The sequence below is a fragment of the Hylobates moloch genome, unplaced genomic scaffold, assembly GCF_009828535.3.
Source record: "Hylobates moloch isolate HMO894 unplaced genomic scaffold, HMol_V3 SCAFFOLD_17, whole genome shotgun sequence".
Classification (NCBI taxonomy): domain Eukaryota; kingdom Metazoa; phylum Chordata; class Mammalia; order Primates; family Hylobatidae; genus Hylobates; species Hylobates moloch.
Genome location: NW_026652292.1, coordinates 60,159,805 through 60,177,848, shown reverse-complemented (window position 1 = coordinate 60,177,848; position 18,044 = coordinate 60,159,805).

The window sequence follows — 18,044 nt, the reverse complement described above, 5'->3', positions numbered from 1 at the left end:
TGCATCACTACTCCCCTCCTCCTGCTCTGAGAACACATATTTTTGGGTGGGAGACGTGGGACCAGACATAAGGAAGAAAAAGCAGGAATGCTAACAGCCTTGGGCAGGTTAGCAGAGACACGAAGGTCCAGCTTCTCCTCCCTTCCCTCCCAGTTCACCCTAGGGAACCTACTGGTTTTTCTTCACTTTAGACTGGTGGGCAGGGGTCTCTGCAGACAGCAGGAATAGCTGCTGCAATGGAGAAGGAGGAGCTTGTGAGAGGAAATGCAGGAGGTGGTATTCCCTCCAAGGGAAGTGTATGGCTACCAAGAGCAGGTCATGGGGGAAAGACCAGCACATGGGATAGGAAAGTGGTCCTTTTAGTAGGACAGAGGACTAACTCTGTTGGGAAAGGCTTCTAGAAGCCCATTTGCTGTAAAGGCATTGTTGGCAGCTGAGGTCAGAGGAAGGAGAAAGGTGTTCTGCAACCGAGGAAAGAGAAATAATTGGACCCGGGGTGGAGTATCTCGGTGGAGCTAGAGACAGAGAATGATGCTCCTACATTAACTTGATGTGACCCCTCCTGCTGTCCTCCCCTCCCCATTTTGAATTAAATTTGCATCCATCACAAATTGCTGGTCTGTAAGGAGACAGCAGAGGCCAGGGTCAGCATGGCCCCCAGCTCACTTCTGGATTTTACTAACATCATATCTGTTGGAAACGGATGCATCCCTCTTTCTGGGAAGGATAGCTCCTTTGTGACTGTTAGCCAGCAATTATGAGATCCCAGAGCAATTTTGCTGTTGATTAGATTGTCTATTTTTGTATTCACTTTGGATCTCCATAGATCTGGGAGAGCAGAAGGTCTCTCTCAAGGGTTTTAACAGTGACTTTGCCATTTGGCAGAGATTTATGGAGCTTGCCTGAGGTATCTCAGAAAGTTGAACTCTTGATTTTCTCTCTGAATCTGTTCCAGTCTCATTTTCTGCATCCCAGTGAATGGCACCACCAGCCACTCAGTTGCTCAAGCTAAATTCCTATCAGTCACTGTCAATGTTTTCTTTTCTTTCCTTCCATCCATCAGCGAGTAAGGTGGACTTGATCTCTACCCATGGTGGCCTAGGATGACCACCCATCCAGATTTGCCAAGGACTTTCTCATTTTACCACTGAAGTTCCTGTGTCCCAGGAAACCCCTCAGACCCAGCAAACTGAGGTCGTTGGTCACCCTCATCTTTCACAGCCATGTGAGTCCAATTGGCACTATTCTATCCCTTCCTAGCCAGCATCCCTGCTTCCTCCTGGACCTGCAAACATTCACCACACAGCAGCAGAGTCAGCTGGTAACTGAATGAATCAGAGGATAGGATTCCTCTGTCTGCTTGAGACCCTTCAATGCACATGAACCCACGAGAGCCCCCTTACAGCCCTGTACGATCAGCTCTGGCTTTGCTTGGGCCTCTCTGCCACAGCGCTTCCTCATTTGCATTCTAAAGCCACATGCTTCAATGTGCCCAGGCCCTTCTTCCATGTCTGCCCTTGTTGTCCCTCCTCCCTGACATGCTGTCCCTGAATCTCCACAAGGGGCTTGCTTCTCGTCATTCAGGTCTCAGCACACAGGTCACTATCTCAGAAAGGACCACCCGGATCTGAATTAGCCTTCCGTTTCCTGACTTAGTGAAGGCTAAAGTTGATCAGTTTCTAATCATTGGCCTCTTTATCTCATAACTCTGTTTTAATCTCCTGATGTATTTGTCACTGCTAAAACAACTTTGTGCTGGACACGGTGGTTCATGCCTGTAATCCCAGCACTTTGGGAGGCTGAAGCAGGTGGATCACTTGAGGTCAGGAGTTGGAGACCAGCCTGGCCAACATGACGAAACCCCGTATCTACTAAAAATGCAAAAATTAACCAGGTGTGGTGGTGTGTGCCTGTAAGGAGAAAGAGATCCCTAAATCTTTGTGGAGGATGTGAGTCCTGAAAGAAGACGGATTTCCAGAGGCAAAGCGAAGGGCACTTCAAGGGCATTCCCCATATGTGGATAATAAATGGATAAATTCCCCATAAATGGATAAAGGCAGGAATGAGCAATGCGCACACAGGTCTGCCCATTGGTATGGCTTGTGGAGTCTATATGAAGTCATCAATGCCTGGGTGACGAAATCTGCCATAGAAGGAGCAGGGAGCCACAGAATTCTTTGCCACAACACATTTTTTTTTTTTTTTTTTTTTTTTTTTTTTAGAGACGGGGTTGCACTCCATTGCCCAGGCTCAGTCCATTGCAATCATAGCTCACTGAAGCCTCAACTTCCTAGGCTCAAGTGATCATCCCAAATAGCTGAGACTACAGGCATGTGCCACCACACCTGGCTAATTTTTAGAAATGTTTTAGTAGAGCCAGGGTCTTGCCGTGTTGTCCAGGCAGCAAATAGTATTTTGGGGAAAGTCATTCCGTTTGCAGAAGACAGCAGAGTGGCATGGAGAGCTGTTGGTCCAGGGCTGCGCTGATACTAGTGTGAGGGGCAGACGAGAGAAGGCAGGACTGGGAGAAAGGAAACAAAATAGGGAACATTAAAGGGGAAGTAGGCCAGGTGCGGTGGCTCATGCTTGTAATCCCAGCCCTTGGGAGGCTGAGGCGGGTGAATCACTTGAGGTCAGGAGTTCAAGACCAGACTGGCCAACATGGTGAAATCTCATCTCTGCTAAAAATACAAAACTTAGCTGAGTGTAGTGGTGTGTGCCTGTAATCCCAGCTACTCAGGAGGCTGAAGCACGAGAATAGCTTGAATCCGGGAGGCGGAGGTTGCAGTGAGCCGAGATTGTGCCACTGCACTCCAGCCTGGGCCACAGGGCAAGACTCTGTCTCAAAAAAAAAGAGAGAGAGAGAGAGAAGCATTGCTAGGGTCTCATGGCAGTTTAGATTCTTGTGGCAAAGAGGAAGGAAATCTCCAACTACCAAATTCTGTTGATTTCCAATAGAATTGATCAATAGAATCAGGTAATTTCAGAAATCAATAGAACTAGGGAATTCAATAGGAAGAGAAACAGAATTAAGTAATTGGCCAGATATTTTTGTCAAAGAAGAGGGTGAAAGCTGACAAAATTTGGGTTGCTGGGTAGAGAGTGATCTCTGTGTGAAGTACTTGCTTGAGAGGGTCACACTAGTGAAACGGTTTTACAGACTATTACATGTAGGGTACTGGTGGCTTCCCAGGTGATGTTCTCAGCAGCTACTGTCCTGTGGGGCTGGAGAGAGAAGGAGACAAGTTGCTTCTGCTACAGGAAAAAAGGCTCTTAACTTCCTTTAGGACAAGGACCTTTGTGAACACACACAAAAAGCTCCCCAGAAAGATTCATTTACCCAAAAACTTAGAAAAACTTGCATTCATAGCCAGTCATGAGACTAGTTAAAACAAATAAATAAATAATTTTTACAATTTTTTTTTTATTTTTTGAGACAGAGTTTCACTCTGTCACCCAGGCTGGAATGCAATGGTGCGATCTCGGCTCACTGCAACCTCCACCTCCCGGGCTCAAGTGATTTTCCTGCCTCAGCCTCCCGAGTAGCTGGGATTACAGACATGCACCACCATGTCCGACCAATTTTTGCATTTTTAGTAAAGATGGGGTTTCGCCATGTTGGCCAGGCTGGTCTCAAACTCCTGGTTTCATGTTATCTGCCCGCCTAGGCCTCCCAAAGTGCTGGGATTATAGGTGTGAGCCACAGTGCTGGGCCAATTTTTTTTTTTTTTTTTTTTTTTTTGAGGGTGGGGCCCACCCCGGAGGGCGGTGGCGCAATCTCGGCTCACTGCAAGCTCCGCCTCCCGGGTTCATGCCATTTTCCTGCTTCAGCCTCCCAAGTAGCTGGGACTACAGGCACCGGCCACCACGCCTGGCTAATTTTTTTTTGTATTTTTAGTAGAGACAGGGTTTCACCATGTTAGCCAGGATGGTCTCGATCTCCCGACTTCGTGATCCACCCGCCGTGGCCTCCCAAAGTGCTGAGATTACAGGCGTGAGCCACTGCACCCGGCCCAATTTTTTTTTTTTAAAGAAAAACTTGCATTCTAATTTAACCCATCTTTCTTTGTTTTTTGTTTTGTTTTGTTTTGTTTTTTGAGATGGAGTCTTACTCTGTTGCCCAGGCTGGAGTGCAGTGGTGCCATCTCAGTTCACTGCAACCTCTGCCTTCTGGGCTCCAGCGATTCTCCTGCCTCAGCCTCCCCAGCAGCTGGGACTACAGGTGGGCACCATCATGCGTGGCTAATTTTTGTATTTTTAGTAGAGACAGGGTTTCACCTCTTTGGCCAGGCTGGTCTCGAATTCCCGACCTCAAGTGATCCGCCCTCCTTAGCCTCCCAAAGTGCTGGGATCACAGGTGTGAGCCACCGCGCCTGGCCAAACACATGTTTCAAATGGGTGTTTTTTGTTTGTTTTTTATTTTTTTGTGTGCCCTTGACAGTTGGGTTTTATGCATGGAAAAGATTTTCCAGAAATGATTTTGGTTTTTGAAATAGCATTTTAAATTTGTTAAAGTTTTAACTTTTAAAAACTCTCTTGTTTTCTTCATCTTCTTAAATTCAGTTTATAAATATTTTTGTACTATTTCTAAAGTAACTAAAGTTTAAACAACCTATTTTAAAAGCACTTTAATTACTCTTTGAACTTCATTTATACTTTTAATATATTTAGTTTATTTTTACAAGTTACTTCAATTGTCTAATATAACAAATCTTTCAATATATCTGAATAATTTTTTATAAATCTAATGAATTAAACCTAAAAATGATGGATCTGAAGTTCTCATCGGGGTTCTAACATGATTTACAAACTTAATGAGATTTCAACTTAATCAGAGTTCCAATGCAGAAAAAAAAGATTTCAACTTAAATTCACAAGTCTAAATCAATTATTTTTATATTTATTTATTTAGAGATGGAGTTTCACTCATTGCCCAGGCTGAAGTGCAATGGCGTGATCTCGGCTCACTGCAACCTCCACCTCCCAGGAATTTCAAGCGGATTCTCCTGCCTCAGCCTCCCGAGTAGCTGGGATTACAGGCATGCGCCACCGTGCCCTGCTAATCTTTCGTATTTTTAGTAGAGATGGAGTTTCTCTATTTTGGTCAGGCCGGTTTCGAACTCCCGACCTCAGGTGATCCGCCCGCCTAAGCCTCCCAAAGTGCTAGGATTACAGGCGTGAGCCACGGTGCTTGGCCTCAATTACCTATTTTAAATTATAATCACTAGGTTAGGCCTGGCGTGGTGGATCCTCCCTGTAATCCCAGCACTTTGTGAGGCTGAGGCCGGCAGATCACTTGAGTTTAGGAGTTTTAGAGCAGCCTGGGAAATCCATGGCAAAACCCCATCTCTACTAAAAATACAGAAGCTAGCTGGGCATGATGGCACCCGCCTATAATCCCAGCTACTCCAGAGGCTGAGGCATGAGAATCCCTTGAAACTGGGAGGTAGAGGTTGCAGTGAGCCGAGATTGCACCACTGCCCTCCAGCCTGAGTGACAGAGCGAGACTCTGTCTCAAAAATAAATGAATAAATAAAAAATAAATAAAAATAAATACATAAATAAAATTAAAATTAAAAAATAAAAATAAAATTTAAAAAATCATTGGGTTAACCTACTGTAAATGCCAATATGCTAAATTATCCTTAACATTTCAAGAAATTAAAATGACAGACAGGTACAGATTTTTTTAAATTCATTACAAAAAATGGAATATTCTGGGTTTGATTTACCTTGTAGCTCTTCTAAATTCTAAATCTTCCCTGGGGTTAGTTTTTCTGGCAAGAGAATATCATTTAATCAAGGGACAAGATTATGCCACCCGAGTTTGGAGCTTATTTTTGCAGTCCTTCTATCAAGGGCCCCAAAACTCTGAAAGGGATAGGCCCTCATCTCCTCCCAGAAGTCTGCATGGCCTGCATCGCCACCCAGACCACCCTCACAAGAGGACATTTTTCTGCTTTTAATCAGACTTGATGCTTAAAAATAGATTAGATTAGATTTTCTGGACTTTTTGCTTGTTTTCTGTTCTTAGGATTGTTAAAATATCTTTTCTATCAAACCCCAAATACCTTGAACTTGATGGAATTCTTTCATATGTCCTGTTGCTGTCCCACTTGATGGGACAGGAGTTGTGTGGCAGGATCTCCCTGGTCACGTGAATCTCAGGGATGCGGGGGCAGCAGGGTGGTAAAAGGCCAGCCAACCCCGGGGAATGACCCGCAAGGCATATGTTACCAGTCGAATTTAGAGAAAGTAGAGAAGAGACCTTGTTCACAGGGGTGAGGGAGGTGCTGGGAGGGTGCCAAGCAGTCAATGGCAGAACAAACTGAACCAAGAACTGGGAGGGGACCCAGAAACATGCAGTGTCACAGAAGCCAAGGGTGGAAAGTGTTACCAGAAAGAAGCATTTATAAAAAACGTCAAGCCGGTCGTGGTGGCTCATGCCTGTAATCCTAGCACTTTGGGAGGCTGAGGTGGGCAGATCACGAGGTCAGGAGTTCGAGACCAGCCTGACCAACATGGTGAAACCCTGTCTCTACTAAAAATACAAAAATTAGCTAAGTGTGGTGGCAGGCGCCTATAATCCCAGCTACTCGGGAGGCTGAGGCAGGAGAATTGCTTGAACCCAGGAGTCAGAAGTTGCAGTGAGCTGAGATTGCGCCACTGTACTCCAGCATGGGCGACAGAGTGAGACTCCATCTCAAAAAAACAAAGTCAAAACTAGGTAAAGTTTGATGGCTGGGCATGGTGGCTCATGCCTGTCATCCTAGCACTTTGGGAGGCTGAGGCAGGCAGATCACTTGAGGTCAGGAGTTTGAGACCAGCCTGACCAACATGGTGAAACTCTGTCTCTACTAAAAATACAAAAATTAGCTGGGCATGGTGGCGGGCACCTGTAATCCCAGCTACTTGGGAGGCTGAGGCAGGAGAATCACTTGAACCTGGGAGGCAGAAGTTGCAGTGAGCTGAGATCCTGCCAATGCACTCCAGCCTGGGTGATAGAGCAAGACTCAGTCTCAAAAAAGAAAAAACAAACAAACAAAGCAAACAACTATGTAAAGCTTGAGATGGATGAGGGTTTATGAAAGATCAGAAATCATTTGGATTACAACAGCTTGGTTCCTGAACTTGATCGTTAGCTGAAGCTTTTCTGATACCAGGCACAAAGGTCAGCATCATTTCAGAGAGTGTACCCTTTTCTTAAAAGGTGTTGGAATTTCTATGTCCCCAGTACTATGTTATAGTTAAAGTGGCAGCTGTGTTTTTTCATATAGGCTCCATATTGTTATACCAGGTATTTCAAATTTATGCCAAAGTCCCTGAATCTGCTATGCTGAGGACTAGAAGAAGAAATTGACCATTTGACTTTCCTTAAGGTCATTTCCCTGGGTCTCTTGGAGAGAGGAATTATTCTTTACACAATAAGCTTCCTAGGCAGGACTGGAAACAGCACCACGCAGTAGATGGGACATAGATTTAGGACAGAGATTGCAAAGTGGCGGCGTCTTTGCAGCTCAGGATTTCTTGACTATGGCACTAATGACTTTCTGGGCTGGATCATTCTTGGTGGTGGGGTCAGTCCTGTGCATTGTATTATAGGATCTTTAGCAGCATTGCTGGCTCCTACCAGTAGATGCCGGTTACACTCCTTGCCCCTAGTTATGACAACACAAATGTCTCAAAACTTTGCTAAATATCCCCTGTGGGCAAAACTGCCCCTAGCTGAGATCCTGTGTTGTGGCTATTTTAAGCAGAGAGGGGTTTAATTCCAGGAATGAGAAGGTGCTTTCAGATCCACACTAACATCATTGCAGGAGCCAGGCTGGGCTTCAGAAACACACAGAACTGGCCTTTCCCTGGCCCTGCCTCTCAGCCCCATTCAGTGGGTGCTCTCTATCATTCCCTTGCCCTGTAAGGGGTCCCCCTTGACTCATTCACATCCCCCAGTCTCCAAAGGCTTTGATTTTGCATCAGTGTCCAACAGACCTGTTTGCAAATCCTTGGTTCTGCTTCTTGCTGGCTGGGCACTCTTGGGCAAGTTATTTAATTTTCTTGAGCTTGGTTTCCCCATCTCTGAGCGTCTTTCTCAACTCACATTCCCTGTCTGCCTTGTGGCTGTCTGTGAATGTCTCAACTCCTCTTTCTTTTTCCCTTTGTCTTTTATTTTCCTTGACATCTTTTTTCATTCTCTGTGTCTTTCCTTCAACAACTAAAGTACATTGATCAAATGTAAGGTTTGATGGTGTGCTCTTTAAAAAACATCGCTTCACAAAACAAAACCTCTATCAAAGAAAATTGGGAAAAATAAGGAACATTTAAAATACTCCCTTTAATCTTATCTCCCTAAAACAATCGTTCTGACAAATCTAGATCCATCTTGTCTTTGTTGCATTGCCTGTTTTTTCCCCTAATTTTTTTCTTACCACAAGCAGCAATAATAAAATACCATAGACTGGGTATTTTATAAAAAAACAGGCCGAGCGTGGTGGCTCACGCCTGTAATCCCAGCACTTTGGGAGGCCGAGGCAGGTGAAGCACCAGAGGTCAGGAGTTCGTGACCAGCCTGGCTAACATGGCGAAACCCCTTCTCAACTAAAAATACAAAAATTAGCCGAATATGGTGGCAGGCGCCTGTAATCCCAGCTACTCTGGAGGCTGAGGCAGGAGAATAGCTTCAACACGGGAGGCAGAGGTTGTGGTGAGCCAAGATCGCACCACTGCACTTCAGTCTGGGCAACAAGAGTAAAATTCTGTCTCAAAAAAACAAAAACAAAACCAAAAACAAACAAAAAGCAAAACAAAAGTCCAGAGGTTTAAAGTTTGTTTCTAAAAATTCCAAGGCTGGGAAATTGGAGATTGAGGCATTGGCATATTTGGTGTCTGGTGAGGAGGTGCTTCCTGGTTCATAGAACAGCACCTGCTAGCTATGTCTTCACGTGGTGGAAGTGGCAAGGGTCTCTCTTGGGCCTCTTATTTTTTATTTCATTTTATTTTATTTTTTAGATGGAGTCTTGCTCTGTTGCCTAAGCTGGAGTGGTGGCACGATCTCGGCTCACTGCAACTTCGATCTCCCAGGTTCAAGTGATTCTCCTGCCTCAGTCTCCTGAATAGCTGGGATCACAGATACCTGTCACCACACCCGGCTAATTTTTGTAGTAGAGATGGGGTTTTGCCATGTTGGCCAGGCTGGTCTCGAACTCCTGACCTCTTGGGCCTTTTTTATAGTACAGTAATCCCATTCATGAGGGCAAAGCCCTCATGACCTAATCACCTCCCAAAGACACTGGGTCCTAATACCATCACCTTGATGATTAGGTTTCAACATAAATATTGGGGGAGGGGAGTCATAAACATTCAGACCATAGCACCCGGTATTTCTGTTTTGAACTTATCATTTTTTTGTTGTGTTGTATCATAAACATTTTGATGTTGCTACATTGTTTTCATAAATGTCTTTTTTTCTGAGACAGAGTCTCGCTGTTTTGCCCAAGCTGGAGTGCAGTGGCACGATCTTGGCTCACTGCAAGCTCTGCCTCCCGGGTTCACACCATTCTCCTGCCTCAGCCTCCTGAGTAGCTGGGACTACAGGCACCCACCACCACACCTGGCTAATTTTTAGTATTTTTAGTAGAGATGAGGTTTCACCTTGTTAGCCAGGATGGTCTGGATCTTGTGACCTCTGATCCGCCCACCTCGGCCTCCCAAAGTACTGGGCTTACAGGCGTGAGCCACCATGCCCGGCTGATTTTTGGAATTTTTGGTAGAGACAGGGTTTCACCTTGTTGGGCAGGATGGTCTCAGTCTCCTGACCTCGTGATCCTCCTGCCTCGGCCTCCCAAAGTACTGGGATTACAGGCGTGAACCACCATGCCTGGCCCGTAAATGCCATTTTTTAAAGTGACTGCAGATAGTCTTGCTTATCTAGTGAAAGTGTCATAACTTACTCGAGTCACTCTCCCATTCTGGACATGTAGTTTGTGTCTTTCTTATCTTTATTCTTTACTCTGTAATGAATATTTTCAAACATAAGGATAAAATATATTTTCAATGTGGGTATCTGTAAATATAATTATTAAGTCAAAGGATAAAAAAGTCATGTTTCTTAATAAATGTTGAGTTCATTTAAATTACAAAGCCAGAGGCTGGGCGCAGTGGCTCACGCCTGTAATCCCAGCACTTTGGGAGGCTGAGGTGGGCAGATCACGAGGTTAGGAGTTCGAGACCAGCCTGACCAACATCATGAAACCACTGCTCTACTAAAAATACAAAAATTAGCTGGGCATGGTGACATGCGCCTGTAATCCCAGCTACTCAGGAGGCTGAGACAGGAGAATCCCTTGAACCAGGGAGGCGAAGCTTTCAGTGAGCCGAGATCACGCCATTGCACTCCAGCCTGGGTGACAGAGTGAGACTCTGTCTCAAATAAATAAATAAATAAATAAATAAATAAAAATTACAAAGCCAGACACTAAGAATTCCATAAATAAAAGGAATAAGCAGAAAATACACCACAAAAGACATAGATCTACTAATTCAATCATGAAAAATGCCAATTTTTGAAGTACATATTAAAACCGTGAATAGGACACTTCTTCCTGCTAGTACAATTTGTTTGAAACATTAGTGTCTAACAGTGATGAGGGAGAAATGAAATAGATATTGGTGATTCACGTGAACAGAACCTTTGAGGGAAAACTGGAAATATAAATGATCCGTCTATTGTTTATTATACTGTTCAGTGGGAATACTTTTTCCCACTGGGTTTGCCTAATTTTACATAGCTATATTGTCAAATCTATAGCTCTTTTGGGTTATCTCATTCATGGTTTTTCTGTGATCTGAGTTTTAAAGTCTTTCTCCTGGAATTAATTTTTTTCCATTGTTTTCCATCCCGAATCCACATCTCTGGAATTAATTTTGATATATGATATGATATATGTCTAAGTCAAATTTTTTTTTCTAATTGACAATTGGTTACTCTAGAAAATTTATTAGTAATCCTTAACTTTAAAAATTGATTTGAAATGCCTGTTTAACCTAACAGCAGGAATCTATTTCTGGGTCATTTTATTCAATCATTCATCTTGCTGCTCCTTGGTTATTACCACATTGTTTTGTTCATTGTAGTTTATTACATTGTAGTTTATTATTTATTTATTAGATTGTAGTTTATTATTTATTATTTTGTATTTATACAAATACAAATTTATACAAATATTAGTTTAGTATTTATTATTTTTTACATTGTAGTTTGTTAGTGTGTTTTGATATCTTACAGAGCTTGTTTCATCTCATTTCTTTAGTTTCTTCTGAATTTTCTTCCATATTCTTGTCCTCTCTATTCTTCTGTGTTAGTTTTACAGATGCTTTCTTTTTTGTTGTTTGCTTTATTTTTTCCTTTGGAAACGGGGTCTCACTATTTTGCCTAGGCTGGGCTCCAACTCTCCATCCTTCCATCTCAGCCTCCCGAGGAGCTAGGATCACAGGCATGCACCACCTTGCCCAGCTACTCAGATGAGTTTAGAATCTTCCTGCCAACATCCTATCTTCTCCCTTGGTGGGGGATGCCAGGGTGGGCTGGCCCAAGTGTTTTGGTCCCTAATGTCCTCATAGCACATACGTGTGTGTCAGACAGGCCTGCTCAGGCGGGGTCACCAGAACAAGAGGTTTGACGTGAGTGTGTGTAGAACCAAAGAACAAGCTCTAAAACAGGGGCTTCCAACCAGAGAGAAGGGATTAAACCGGCCTTAGGGTGGGACTGGGTTGATTAAATTAAGGAGATTACAGGCGTGGGTGGGGCTAAATGGGACCTATTTAAGGCCTCTTATCTTCCCCGGTCTCCGACTAGTGGCTTCCAGTTCTGACTGAAGCGGTCTCCAGCTCTGAAGTGGTCTCCAGCTCTGAATCCAGCAGTTTCCAGCTCTGACTCCAGTGGTTTCCAGCTCTTGTGGACTGAATTCTTTCCAGGTAGGAAGACCAATGCGGGGTCTGAGGGATCTGGAACCTTCACCACAGTATAACTAATGTCTTCAAGTCCTGGGTGGGCAAAGGTGGTCTTTGGGGAGATGGTGAAGGGTCGGGTATCAGAGTGTCGTGTGGGGCTTGGAATGATGAAGGAAGTTGGGGTGACCAGTCAAGGAGGTCCCCATTTTCCAGCCTGGCAGGCTCTCCGTGTGTTGTTGGGAGTGGAGTGGAAAGGGGCTAGTCCCTGTGTCCGGTGAAATGAGAGTGTGCTCGTGTGTCAGTGAGCTCCCCATGGGGCCTGTTGGAGAGCCTGGGTCTCATTTAGGAGATGATGTCCACAGATTCTTGCTTAGGCTTATGAGAGGTTGGTAGAGCTGTGAATCTGGTTTGAATCCTCAGTGGGCCAGAAACTTGGGCAAAATCTAAACTCCCAAGCCAGACTCCTCATCTGCAAAATGGTGATAAAATTACTGGATAATCTAGGGTTGTTGTGAGAATTTAACAACTGAGTGTTCGTTCGGGCTTTTGACGTTTATTGGAGACAGGGTCTCGCTCTGTTGCTCAGGCTGGGGTGCAGTGTTTGCTGCGCTCATAGCTCACTGCAGCGTTGGTCTCCTGCTCAAGCAATCTTCCCACCTCAGCCTCCCAAGTAGCTAGGGCCCCAGGTGGGCATCTCCCTGCCTAGCTTATTTTTGAAGTTTTTTTTTTTCTTCTTGAGACGGAGTCTCGCTCTGTCACCCAGGTTGGAGTGCAGTGGCGCGATCTCGGCTCACTGCAAGCTCCACCTCCTGGGTTCACGCCATTCTCCTGCCTCAGCCTCTCCGAGTAGCTGGGACTACAAGCATGCACCACCACGCCCAGCTAATTTTTTGTATTTTTTAGTACAGACGGGGTTTCACCGTGGTCTCGAATTCCTGACCTCGTGATCCGCCCGCCTTGGCCTCCCAAAGTAATGGGATTACAAGCGTGAGCCACCGCACCCGGCATTTTTGAAGTTTTTGTAGAGTCAGAGTCTGGATATGTTGCCCAGTCTGGTCTTAAGCTCCTGGACTCACATAGTCCTCCCACCTCTGCTTCCCAAATTAGTGAGATTACAGGTTTAGAAATCAAAAGTTAAGAGATGAAAGTTTTGGCCGGGCGTGGTGGCTCATGCCAGTAAACCCAGCACTTTGGGAGGCCGAGGTGGGTGGATCACGAGGTCAGGAGTTCAAGACCAGCCTGATCAAGATGGTGAAGCTCTATCTCTACTAAAAATACAAAAAAAATTAGCTGGGTGTGGTGGTGCATGCTTGTAATCCCAGCTACTCAGGAGGCTGAGGCAGAGCATTGCTTGAACCCAGGAGATGGAGGTTGTAGTGAGCTGAGATCGTGCCACTGTACTCTAGGCTGGGCGACACAGCAAGACTCCATCTAAAAAAAAAAGATGACAGTTTTAGAGGTGAAAAGTGATAGGTTTTGACATCCTGGTTTCACCGTCTGATGCAGGTAATCTGCAAAATGTGGATAATGAATCAACGGTGGTTGTTAAAGTTTTAACTTTTAAAAACTCTCTTGCATTCTTCATCTTAAATTCAGTTTATAAATATTTTTGTATTATTTATACATTTACTAAAGTTTAAACAATGCGTTTTAAAAATACTTTATATTTCAAACTTCATTTATACATATTTAGTTTATTTTTATAAATTATTGCAATTGTCTAATATAACAAAACTTCCAATCTACCCAAATAATTTTTATAAATCTAATGAGCACCAGGCAGAGATAGTAAGCTGGCAAGCAAGCAGCTAGTGGGCTGCATTTAGCTTGACATGGATTTTGCTTGGCTCCTATAGTTGCTTTAAAAAAAACAACTCACACTTAAATTCTGTACATTCGTTCATTTATTTTTAAATTATTTGTTTTATTTTGAGACCGGGTTATGGGACTGGTTGATTTTTGTATTTTTGGTAGAGATGGGGTCTCACCATGTTGGCCATGCTGGTTGCAAGTGAACTGCCCACCTCAGGCCTCCCAAAATGCTGGGGTTACGGGTGTGAGCCACCGTGCCTGGCCAAAATTCTACAATTTTACCCGAAAGGCTTAATTTCTAGCTTCTGAAATGTGAGAAAAGTAGCAACACTTGCCCCAGTTCCCAGCAGCAACAGCCAGGCGAAGCTGAGGAGTGGCTGCTCCTTTTAGGGGAAAATCACTGCGTCAGTTCTCCACTCTGAGATCTTTTTTGTCTCACCTGGCTTTTTTCTGTTTTCTTTTTTGAGACAGAGTCTCCTCCATCACCCAGGCTGGAGAGCAGTGGCAATCCCTGCTCATTGCAGCCTTGACTTTCTGGGCTCAAGGAGCCCCCTTGCCTTAGCCCCCTGAGCAGCTGCGAATACAAGTGTGTGCCATGCCCAGCTAATTTTTAAAAAAAATTTTTTGTAGAGGCAGAGGTCTTCCTATGTTGCCCAGGCTGGTCTTAAACCCCTGAAGGGATCATCCCGTTCCAGCCTCCCAGAGTGCAGAGATTATAGACATGAGCCACTACACCAGGCCAATAGCAGGGGATTTTAAGGGAACATTTATAACTTTAAAAAACTAATCTGTCGGCTGGACGCGGTGGCTCATGCCTGTAATCCCAGCCCTTCCGGAGGCTGAGGTGGGTGGATCATGAGGTCAGGAGTTCGAGACCAGCCTGGCCATAGTGAAACCCTGTCTCTACTAAAAATACGAAAATTAGCTGGGTGTGGTGGCAGGCGCCTGTAATCCCAGTACTCCGGAGGCTGAGGCAAGAGAATTGCTAGAACCCTGGAGGCAGAGGTTGCAGTGAGCCGAGATTGCGCCACTGTACTCCAGTTTAGGCGACAGAGCGAGACTCCATCTCAAAAAAACAAAAAAACTAATCTCTGCCAGGCGCGGTGGTTCATACCTATAATCCCAGCACTTTGGGAGGCAGAGGCGGGCTGAGGCAGGAGTATCGCTTGATCCTGGGAGGTAGAGGTTGCAGTGAGCTGAGATCATGCCATTGCACTCCAGCCTGGGCAACAGAGTGAGACTCTGCCTCAAAAAAAAAAAAAAAAAAAAAAAAGAGCAACAAAAAAAACCTGATTTCATGGGGGCAAGATTCAAATGTCAACTGAAGTTTGAGATTCGGAGGCCCTGATTCATTAAACCAATAGTTATGTATTGGACTTACCATGAGTTGAATACATGCATACAGTGTGGTGGGAAGGGTCTGTGAGCCCTGAGAGGTCAGAGTTTGAGAGTCTGGCGGTGCTTCTAGTCATAACAGACACGTAATAGGACATAAGGAATGGTAGGAATAGTATTTACCTACTAGGTTCCAGGCCTATGATAATGCTTTAGATTCACTGACTTACCAAATAACTTATAAACTATACAAACTTTATTATCAGGAACAGTTAGTTATATTTAATAACTCAGGCAAAATATTCACATACTCTTACTAGTACTAATAATCATTATCATGATTGATCTTTTAGGCTGTCTTTGACATACAGAAACGGACAGTGTCGTACGTTTCCAGCACTTACCTCCCCTCCGCCTTAATCTTATTTCCCTATGTTTCCCTTTGCCTCTTCTTTCTCACTTAGTTTTGAATCAATTATACTTTGTCGATCTGTAAGCTGTCGTAGATCCTTTTAGGAGCAGCATACAAATAGAAAAATACAGTCCCCCATATCCCACAACCAAATATAACCACAATGGACATTTTTGTGTATTGCTTTCCGGTATTTTTCTCTGCATATTTATGTACATATTGAAGCAAGGTTGAAGACAGCCTGTAATTATGTCAGCCCTGTGTTCTGTTCCGTTAGCATTTCTCCATTTAAACCTGACTCTTTGAAGTCTAGTGCTGTCTCATGACTATGTAACACATTATTTGACTTTTCTGGAATTCTGGCTGTATCTAAGGGGATAGGTTTCCTGTCACCGAGCCTGACTGAACAATTCTGAGATTATCAACACTGCCATAGGGCCCTGAAAAAGCGTCTAATGAATGCAAAAGTTCAAAGCGGTTTTGTTCAGGTGTTATTTTTGGAGACACTTTCTCAGGCTTTTATGCTGCAATCCACTTTGTGCCCCTCTCTTGCAGCAGCTGCGGCCAGGGAAAAAGCACTAAGTGGGCTTGCTCACTGGTCCTCAAGGGTGGGTACCCTGGGCAGGCCAGCCCAGAAGTCAGCTGCCTCCTCTCCAGGCTCTGCCTGGACAGCTGAGAGTCAAGCAGACAGTTATTTGCCATCCCTACCTCTTTTCTGTCTTCAGTAACTGGCAGCTTCATCCTGCCAGAGTTTGGAATGAGCTAGGACTTTCCCATCAGTCTGAACTCCTGGGTTTTCCCAGGCCTGGTGACTCAGGGTAAGGCACCAGGCCGAGGAAGAGAAAGGAGAACCTGGACTCCTGGGTGCCTTTGTCTCACCACACAATCACCTCCCAGGAAGGCTGTCATCCACTCACTCCTGTGGAATCTCTCTGCCACTTCATTGTAAAGAAAGTCAGCCCCAGTGAAGGGTAAAAAAGAAGTGCCAGAGGGCTGTGGGGACAAGCCATATACTGGTAGAAAGGGCACTGGGGCAGGGTCCGAACAGCTGAGGGTATGTCTAGCACCAGGAATTGAAAATCAGTAGTTCACAGAGCTGCTTTGTTTGGCCTACTCCATATTCTTTTAATGGTACATTTCACATAGAGACCTGTATATCTGGCTTCCCCAGAAAAGTCAAGATCTGACAGCATCTGACTATATTTTTTTTATGCAATATCTGAAGCTGGGTAGTAGCAGGCCCTGGATGGGGTGTTTCCTCTCCAGATTAACACAAAGCCCACCAACTTGTTAAATCTCACCTCATAGGACAATAGACACAAAAATATACTGAAATGAGTTGAAAAAATGGTAATACTTTTTTTTTTGAGACAGAGTCTCGCTCTGTCGCCCAGGCTGGAGTGCAGTGGCGCGATCTCGGCTCACTGCAACCTCCGCCTCCCAGGTTCATGCCATTCTCCTGCCTCAGCCTCCCGAGTAGCTGAGACTACAGGTGCCCGCCACCATGCCTGGCTAATTTTTTTGTAATTTTAGTAGAGACGGGGTTTCACTGCGTTAGCCAGGATGATCTCGATCTCCTGACCTCGTGATCCGCCCATCTCAGCCTCCCAAAGTGCTGGGATTACAGGCTTGAGCCACCGCGCCTGGCCCGGTGATACTTTTTTGATGAAAGTATTTTTTTTTTTAATTTAACTTTTTTGAGACAGATTCTTGTTCTGTCATCCAGGCTGGATTGCAGTTAGCTCTCACTGCAACGTCCACCTCCCGGGTTCAAGTGATTCTCATGACTCAGCCTCCTGAGCAGCTGGGATTTTTTTATATTTTTAGCAGAGACAGGGTTTCGCCATGTTGGTAGATGGGTCTCCAACTCCTGGCTTCAAGTGATCTGCCCGCCTCGGCCTCCCAAAATGTTGGGATTACAGGCATGAGCCACCGCACCCAGCCTCAATGAAAGTATTTTAGATGTTTGTATTTATACATAAGGCTCTATGTTTGAAGTACTAAATGGGGAGAGTATTTTGTGTCTCAGATGGAATAACGATAGGAAAATGTTCTTCAGCAAATTGTATTCCCCTAAAGGGAGAAATTATAGAGTGAAGAACACAGACACGCCATCTACCTTTCCTCCACACTTTGTAAAAAAAATTATATAAATTACAATCCCAAACTAGAATCAGATACCATCCCTGATCTACTACCAAGATCTATACACATTAAGAGAACAATGTTCTGCATTGAACCTGTTTTGCCTTTTAAATTGGAACACAAAAGGGATACCTTTTTCTTTTTCCAAGTTTTTGAAATTTTGGTCTCCCTCCTACATTCACTCCTTGTTGAAAGTAATGGAAAGGCAATTAGGTCTGTGTCCCACATGAAAGCCCACGGTCAGGAGGGGAGTCTCATTGAGGTGACTGTCCTGTTAAGACCTGCTCCTGTGAACCCCCAAGCACAGGGCAGAGCAGGACATGAACTAAGAGCCAGGCTTTGCCGAATCTGGGTCGAGTTCACCAAGAGCAGTGTGTGCAGCACCCTTCCTCCT